This window comes from Cryptomeria japonica, chromosome 4, assembly GCF_030272615.1.
Source record: "Cryptomeria japonica chromosome 4, Sugi_1.0, whole genome shotgun sequence".
Taxonomy (NCBI): Eukaryota; Viridiplantae; Streptophyta; class Pinopsida; order Cupressales; family Cupressaceae; genus Cryptomeria; species Cryptomeria japonica.
The window spans coordinates 570464296-570472459 of NC_081408.1; positions in this window are offsets into that span (position 1 = coordinate 570464296).

Below are 8164 nucleotides of genomic sequence, written 5' to 3' on the forward strand. Positions count from 1 at the left end.
TGCTCATTGCTTCTCTTGAATAGATATGAGGTAGACTAGCTTCCATCATCATTGATCTAGCAGCATCCAAGATAGTTATGTTCTTCCTTTCCAAAACTCCATTCTGCTGAGGTGTCCAGGGAGCAAAAAATTGTCTTCTTATACCATGCTTCTCACAAAAGTTATTAAACTCACCGGATGTAAATTCTCCACCATGATCTGACCTCAAACATTTAATCTTAAATCTTGTCTTAGTTTCCACTTTAGCCTTAAAGATTTTAAACTTTTCAACTTCTTCATATTTCTCCTTTACAAAAGCAACCCACATCATTCTAGAATAATCATCAATGATTAGCATGAAATATCTATCACCTTGAAAACTTTTAACTTTAGCAGGGCGACACAAATCAATATGAATAAGATCAAGAACATCATTTGATTTATATTGTATACCCCTAAAAAATGTTCTGACCTGTTTCCCCATTTGACATTCTTTACATACCGAATTATAGGGCTTCATAATCTTTGGTATATCCCTAACTGCCTTAGTTGAACTGATTTTAACAATGCAATCAAAATTCACATGACACGGCATTTTATGCCATAGCCAACTCTCATCAGTCTGTGTAATCAAACAAGTCTTATCCCCAGAGTTCAAAATATTACCTTTTGTCTATGTACCGGTTGCAATCTCCAATCTAGATCTGTTAGTGATTTTGCATTTTCCATCCTTGAACTGTAATTGAAATCCCTTATCCACTAATTGTCCTGAAAAGATTATGCCTTGAACCTTCAACATAATAAACATTGTTAGTATTGTTCTTACCATCCAATGATATAGTTCATTTTCCTTTGATCATACATGCTTTGTCATCTCCAAATCTACTAGACCGTCATCAAATTCCTGCAAAGATAGAAATTTCCCTTTATCTCTAGTAATATGATGTGAGCAATCGTTGTCAGTTACCCATTCATCCTTGTCCTCAATTATAGCAGCAAGTGCCTTCTCTTCAAGTACATTCTCTTCTAGTGTCGGATCATCTTCCTTGATAGCTAGGAATACCCATTCCTTCCCATTGCCAGAACCACTAGCAAAGTCTTCTTCTGTTTCATCATCAGAATCACTAATGCCTTCCTCATCTGCTATGTAGCATGATTTCTCTATTTTTCCTGTACTTATACTTGTTCTGATATCCAGGGTTAGGCTTAAAATATGTTTTAACTCTTTATTCAAATCTTGAATTCGTTTCAGGACATCTAGATGCAAAATGAACAATCTTATTACATGCAAAACATTTAAAAGGTGTCTTTCCTTCATACTTACTTCCTACTAGTCCTTTAGGTACTCTTATAGCAAATAGTGCTTCAAGTTGCTCAAACTAATCATCTTCTCTCTTCATATCTTCTAATTCCTTTGCATATAAAGTTTTCCAATCTTTCTTACCAGTTGCAGATGTAGATGCATGAGAAGCAAGTTCAGTCTTCATAGCTCTAGAAGGTCCATATTCTTCAAGCTCAAAAGGAGATAGTTTCCCAACCAAGGTATCTATGTTGACAGATGTATTAGCCATTGTTCCCAACTCATTAATAGTAGTAGCCTTCATTTTGTAAACCGATGGTAGGGCCCTCAGAACTTTCAAAATAATTTCATCTTTGCTTAGAGTTCAACCACAACATTAAATTCCCATAACAATCTCATTTACCCTTTCCATGAATGCAGTAAGCCTTTCATCTTCTTCCATCTTCAGGTTTTCATATGTCACCGGGTAACCATCAAGTTTAGAAATCTTCACTGTAGGGTCAGCTTCATTAAGAGTTTCCAACTTATCCTATATAGCCTTTCTAGATGATTTATCAGTTAGTCCCATTATTTGTTGATCAAAAAGTGCACACAAGAGGGCTTCTCTTTCTCTACAATCATTCTCAAGCTCCTTATCCAAGTTTGCTAGAGGAGGATTGTCAGATGCCAGATTATGAGGTGTGACACCATTTTGTGTGATGTCTGAAATCTCCTTGCCAAGACATCTCAGATGAGTTTCCATCTGAATCTTCCATACTGTGTAATTTTTTCCATCAAGCCTAGGAATATCTCTCTGAAAGATAGCTCCTAAAGAACTAAATGAACTTGAATTGTTAGTCAGCATAGGATCTTCCTCAAGCGGTTAAGCTTTCTATAGAGAGGACCAAAGATTTGATACCAATTGTTAGACAGTTCAAATAACTAGAAGACAACTGAGAGGGGGGGCTGAATCATTTGTCACCAATTACCAGAACCATTAGCAATTAAAATTTTAATACCAAAACCCAAAACATTAATACCGGAATGCCTAAACCAAATACCGGAATAGCAGCTAAACCAATTAAGCATAAATAACAATCACAGAATAAATACCATCCACATGACACCAATATTTATACATGGAAAACCCGGTAAAGGGATAAACGATAGTGGGAAGCCTACCCATAGTCAGATAATACTTCTGCAGTAAGTATGTGAATTACAATTAAGGGGCTTGCACTTGCAGGAAGGCCAAAAACCTAGAGCACACTTCTCATCACAAAAGGAGTCTCACTGACTACATAGAAATCTAGACTACAATCCAGAGAAGTGTTGGACTGCAAAAGATAGCATCTCCTATGCTTGAGTATAGTTCATGTTAAGCTCAATACTAGAGAACTAAATCCTCTTACATAAACCCAGTTCGATCTCCAATGATCGATCAAATCCTCTACCTAAATGATATTACATTATTTTCACATTACATTCCTTTTCCATAACCATAAATCTCTACCATGATGATCTAAAATGAGATCTTACATCATATATATAAACCCTCGACCATAATCAATTAGGTCGACCACTAGAGAATAAACCAATTATATAATTACAAGACATATCGGCCTTAGACCAAACAAATAATATCCAACACATAAGACATCCTGGAAACACATCGAGAGGTTCAATCCACACACTTCATTAAATTGGTCCATAAGCTAGACAAATCGGGACCTAGTATAGGTCCACACGCTAGAGAAATGAACTCCATCTGCCAAGTCTTGAACGTGATCACAATTAGCATCCTGAAACTATACCAGAACCTGCACCAACACCACTTAAGAAATACATCAAAGATCTTCATCAAAAGCTCTACGAGTGAAACCCTCGCCAAAACCAGAAGCCAGGATTCTAAGTAAATAGGATAGCATCCGATCACCAGACTAAAACCAATTTACTGAATGTGAGCATGAGTATCATGAAAAAGCCAATTCCATAACCAAACTATACCAGAGCCTATCAGATCATGCTGGATCCAAATCAACTAGAAACCACTCACCCTACCGGGACCAGAAGGGTGCCGGTAAAGCATCCAAATAGCTAGTGTTGGAATCAAGGACAAAACAACAATGTAACACATAATCAATTCCTCCAAATGGCCAACAAATTTAAAAAACTCTAATTTTAAATATTTTTTAAAATTGAGCTTGTGGGTTGTTTAAATTTTGAATTTCCCTCTTCAAATTTGGTTGTTAATTTCAATTCCAATTCAAATTTACACTCTTCGATCAAATTTCAATTTCAAATTTAAATTTTAAAATTAAGTGGTTAATTAAAAAGAACCTAATTTTTAAATTTAAATTAAACTTGTGCATTTCCCAATTTTACATTGATTATCTCATTTTCCAAATTTCAATCCTAGATCTAATTTTCAATATAAATTTTTAAATTAAGAGGTTCTTTTTACAAAGCCCTAATTTTCAATTTAAATTTCTTGTGGACAATTTCAAATTTAAATTTTAAAATTAAGTGGTTTATTAAAAGAACCCTAATTTTTAGATTTAAATTGATTATTACAATTCCCAAATTTCAACATTTCAAATTTAAATTTTAAAATTAAGAGGTTATTTTTACAAAGCCCTGATTTTAAATTTAAATTAAGAGATTATTTTTGCATAATCCTAATTTTAATTTTAAATTTCCTATGAGGTTACATTAGTACTCATTATTCTTTCAATCAATTAGCTTATTTAATTGAATAATCATTATTCTAAAATTTCGTATTTTTCAATTATTTTGCAAGTTCCAAATTTGAAATTTCATTTCATATTAAAATAAAAAATACAATTAAAAAAAAAAAAATACAATACAAAAAAATTCTTGTTTTATGCATCTTGTATGTTTGCATGCTTTAGTTCATTTCATTGCAATAGTTAGCATTTGTTTTCAAAATGTCCAATTACTCTTTGCAAGATTATCGTGCCTTTGACAATCTATTTACTTATAATGATTATCCTTTTGTAGAAGTATATAGTAGAGAAGAACTTGAGGAGGCTCTTGATGGTTTCCTTTATCCTAAGCCTTCTAAACGCTCCTTTTGCCAAATGTTAATCAACATAATGCGTAAGCCATTTAGTAGTGATGTGATGGATGGAACTTTTGACGAATTCATCCCTCCCTCTAAATTATCCTCTAAATCTCCAACAATTCACAAGGATATTGTCATGCATGACAATCCGCTTTATGAACCTTTATCTTCTATCAATCATATTAAGGAAGAAGCTTTTGTGATGAAATAATTTCATGTGGTTTACAATCCTCTTTATCAAGCTTTACTATTAGAGATGACACCCTAATGAACAATGATAATTCCTCTCTTAAACCTTCTCTTGTTTATAAGGATACTTTGATGGAAGAAAAGATTATTAACACTCCTTTTACAACTCTTTCACTTAAGGATGAAGTTTTGAAAATTGATGTTGATAGTTCTCCTAACATGTGTCTCTCCCATAAGAATATATTAGAGTAAGAGGATGATATCATAAACACCTTCCTTGATGTCACTTTATCTTCCATAAATCATATCTCTCCTAGAGAAGAATTGTTGATGGAAATTGATTTACGTTCTCCCAAATTTGGGCCTTATAATGAGGGCACATTGGTGCAAGAAGAGGTTATTAGAACTTATTTTAAAGATCTCCCTCCTAAAGATGAATCTTTGAAGAATGATGTTTATACTAAAATGCACCTCCCCCATGAGGATAATTTGGTGCAAGAGGATGAAATCATTAACAATTTCCTTAATGATCTTCCTTATAGAGATGTGTCATTGGAGAACAAAGAGCCTAATCAAGTCAATGCCATTCATGTTTCTAGCTATAAGAATCTTAAACCCAAGGAACCTCCTAATATTTACAAAGTACATATGTGAAAGAGATTCTATGGAAAGACAACTAGAATAAAAATATGGCTATGAAATACATCAAACATTTAATGCTTGTGTCAAAAATAACTTGAGGACATTGATAAGGATCTTGTTGACAAACTCACCCTAAGGAAATTGATTATCTTTATATTCTTCTCACTTCTCTTTCTTTCCCCTCTCACCCTAAGGACATTGATAAGGATCCTGTTGACAAACTCCATGGTATCTTAGCAAAGATCTTCCTTTGGAACTTGATTCAAACTTCCCCTTCATACCATATAGTGCAAAGCACATTCCATTACACATCTACTTTCAAGCACATGGTGGTGTTTGTAGGTTCATTTATGATGTAATAATGGGTTGGATCACTGATCACCCTTGATGTAATTGAATGCCTATTTGTATGGTTAATAATATCTTAGGTGAGTATATAAACCTAGAGGTCTATTTGGCCATGAAGGCTTGGAATTTGGATTTTTCAATGTTAGTATGTTTGGGATGTTGTCTTAGGTGTTTGGACTAAATAATGACCTTGGATGTGTTTCCATAAGGTCTAGGTAGTTAATAACCGATGTTGGTCCTAAGTTGCAAAATGTTGCATTTGTTGTCAAGCAAATTATTAAAGTTTCTGGTAGGATGCCAACTACTTCTCCAATGGTCCTAAGTATTCAAAAGTTGGTTTTGGATGTTGGAAAAGGTTTATATATGTTTGGACAACCGTAGGAAGAATGAGGGTCAAAAGTTTTGTAAATTTTGGTGGAGAAAGTGAATAGAACAAGTTTGATTTTGCCAAACAGTGATATTTTTCCGTACGATCTGTACAAAGCATGAGAACTTCTGATGAATTTTTGATCTGTTTAGAAAGAATCCTAAAACACCCTTCCAATGCATTTGGTCTGACCTCTTGAAGTAAAGTTTAGTGGAAGTTATAGACATTTATCTTCTATAGGTTTGAAATCCTCCATTTTCAAGGGTTACAATGCAAATAAGACCCTAAATCACAATCTACTCATTAGGATCCGATGGCCATGGGTAGAATGCAAGTTAGGGACATGTATTTGGAGATTCTAGAGGGGCGAAGTCTGAGGAGTTGGTTGGTACCTAACTATTGGCAAATGCACACTCCAATGAGAAATTATAGGTGATTGAATGTATTGTCATTGATGGAAACCTTACAATCATGTGATACCGGCAGGAAGACACAGGCACCGACACCGACAGACTCTACACCGACATATAGAACACCAGCACTGAAAAGGAAGAATATCGGCATCTTGGCCAACAACAATTTTGTATAAACATATTTTGTAATTAATTGTAAAATCTTTTGTAAGCCAACATGGCGGATTGTAATATGACTCATATATGTATGAGATCATTATAGATCATTTAATAGCCGATTCATGAAAGGAATATAGCAGACCTAATGTGTGAATTATTAGGTTAAGGGTTTATGTATGTAGCAGAGCTTAAACCGATACTAAATCTGGCATAGCAGATGCTAATCTGAAGTAGTACAAGACATTGGATTTTTATAATCCATTTTTGTAAGTTTGTGTGACTTCTTTTGTAATTGAGTAGTGAGCTCTAGGCACTTGACCTTCCTGCATGTGTAGGCCCCTATTGTAAGCAGTAATATTCTCTTATTGGCCAGTAAGTGAATATTGTGGGTCACAAATCCTATCGAGGTTTTTCCCACACTAGGTTTCCTCTTTAAATATTGTGTTATGGTGTGCTTTTCATGTTGTGGTTGTTATTCTTATTTGCTGCATTATTTCTAGTTTACTGGTACACAGTTTTAATATGTTTTTCATGTTATAAGTGGAGAAAATTATATAACTGGTCAGATGCTAATTCAACCCCCCCCCCCCCCTCTCATTATCTTTGGGAATCCTAACAATTGGTATCAGGGCCTGGTCCTCTACTTTCAAAAGCCTAATAGCTTGAGGAAGATCTTGTCACCGATAGAGATGGAAAACTTGAGAAAGCAATTGGAAACAACTCTTTCAAACTATGATGCAGAAAAGGTGAAGAATATCAAACTTGAAGATGATCTGAAGGCTGCACATAATATCATTCGAGGACTTCAAGAAAATTACACTATAGCAAGAAATAAAAGAAGAGAACTTTGTGAGAAGATGTTGAATGAGGAAGATGAAAAGGAAACTCTTAATGATCTGGTGAACAAGCTAAGACAAGAAAATACTACAATGAAGAATGAGATGCAAGATATGACTATGAGATTTTGCAAAGAAACTAAAAAATCAGAAGAAGAATGAAGAAGAATTGTTTAGAAGACTGAATGATGCTGGAAATGAAAACACAAGACTCAGTCATGAAAATGATATGTTGAAGACAAATCTGATGCATACACAAAATGATAGAACTGAGCTCATGAGACATAAAGGAATCTTGGAGAATGAACTGACTGCTGCAAATAAACACAAAGAGAAATTCAAGAAAAGTTTAGAAGAACTTGTTGATAGTCTGAAGAATCAAAAACCTAATGGTGATACAAATGGCCTTGGCTTTGAAATTGGTGAAAGCTCTGGTACTGCAAACAATTATGATCATAGTAAACCGGTAAGACAACCTAATGCTTACAAATTCAATGGGAAATGATTTAACTATAACAAGTATGGTCATAGAGAAAATCAGTGTGGATCTAAAAATTATCAAAACACTAATACACCCACTAGTCAATGTTCTAAATGCAACAAAGTTGGTCATAATTCAGAAAATTGCAAAATGAATGTAAGATATTATGTTTGTGGAAGATTTGGACACCTATCTAATCAATATAGAACACAAACTAGCATAGGATATGGGAAAGCTATTCAGAAAAACAATGTGACTTGTTATGCTTGTAACAAAATTGGACATATTGCAAAATTTTGTAGAAGTAAGGCATCACCAACAAATAACAAAGGTCCTAGTTTGAAGGGTAAAGAAAAGGTTGAAGAGGTAAAGAAAGAATTCTCAAA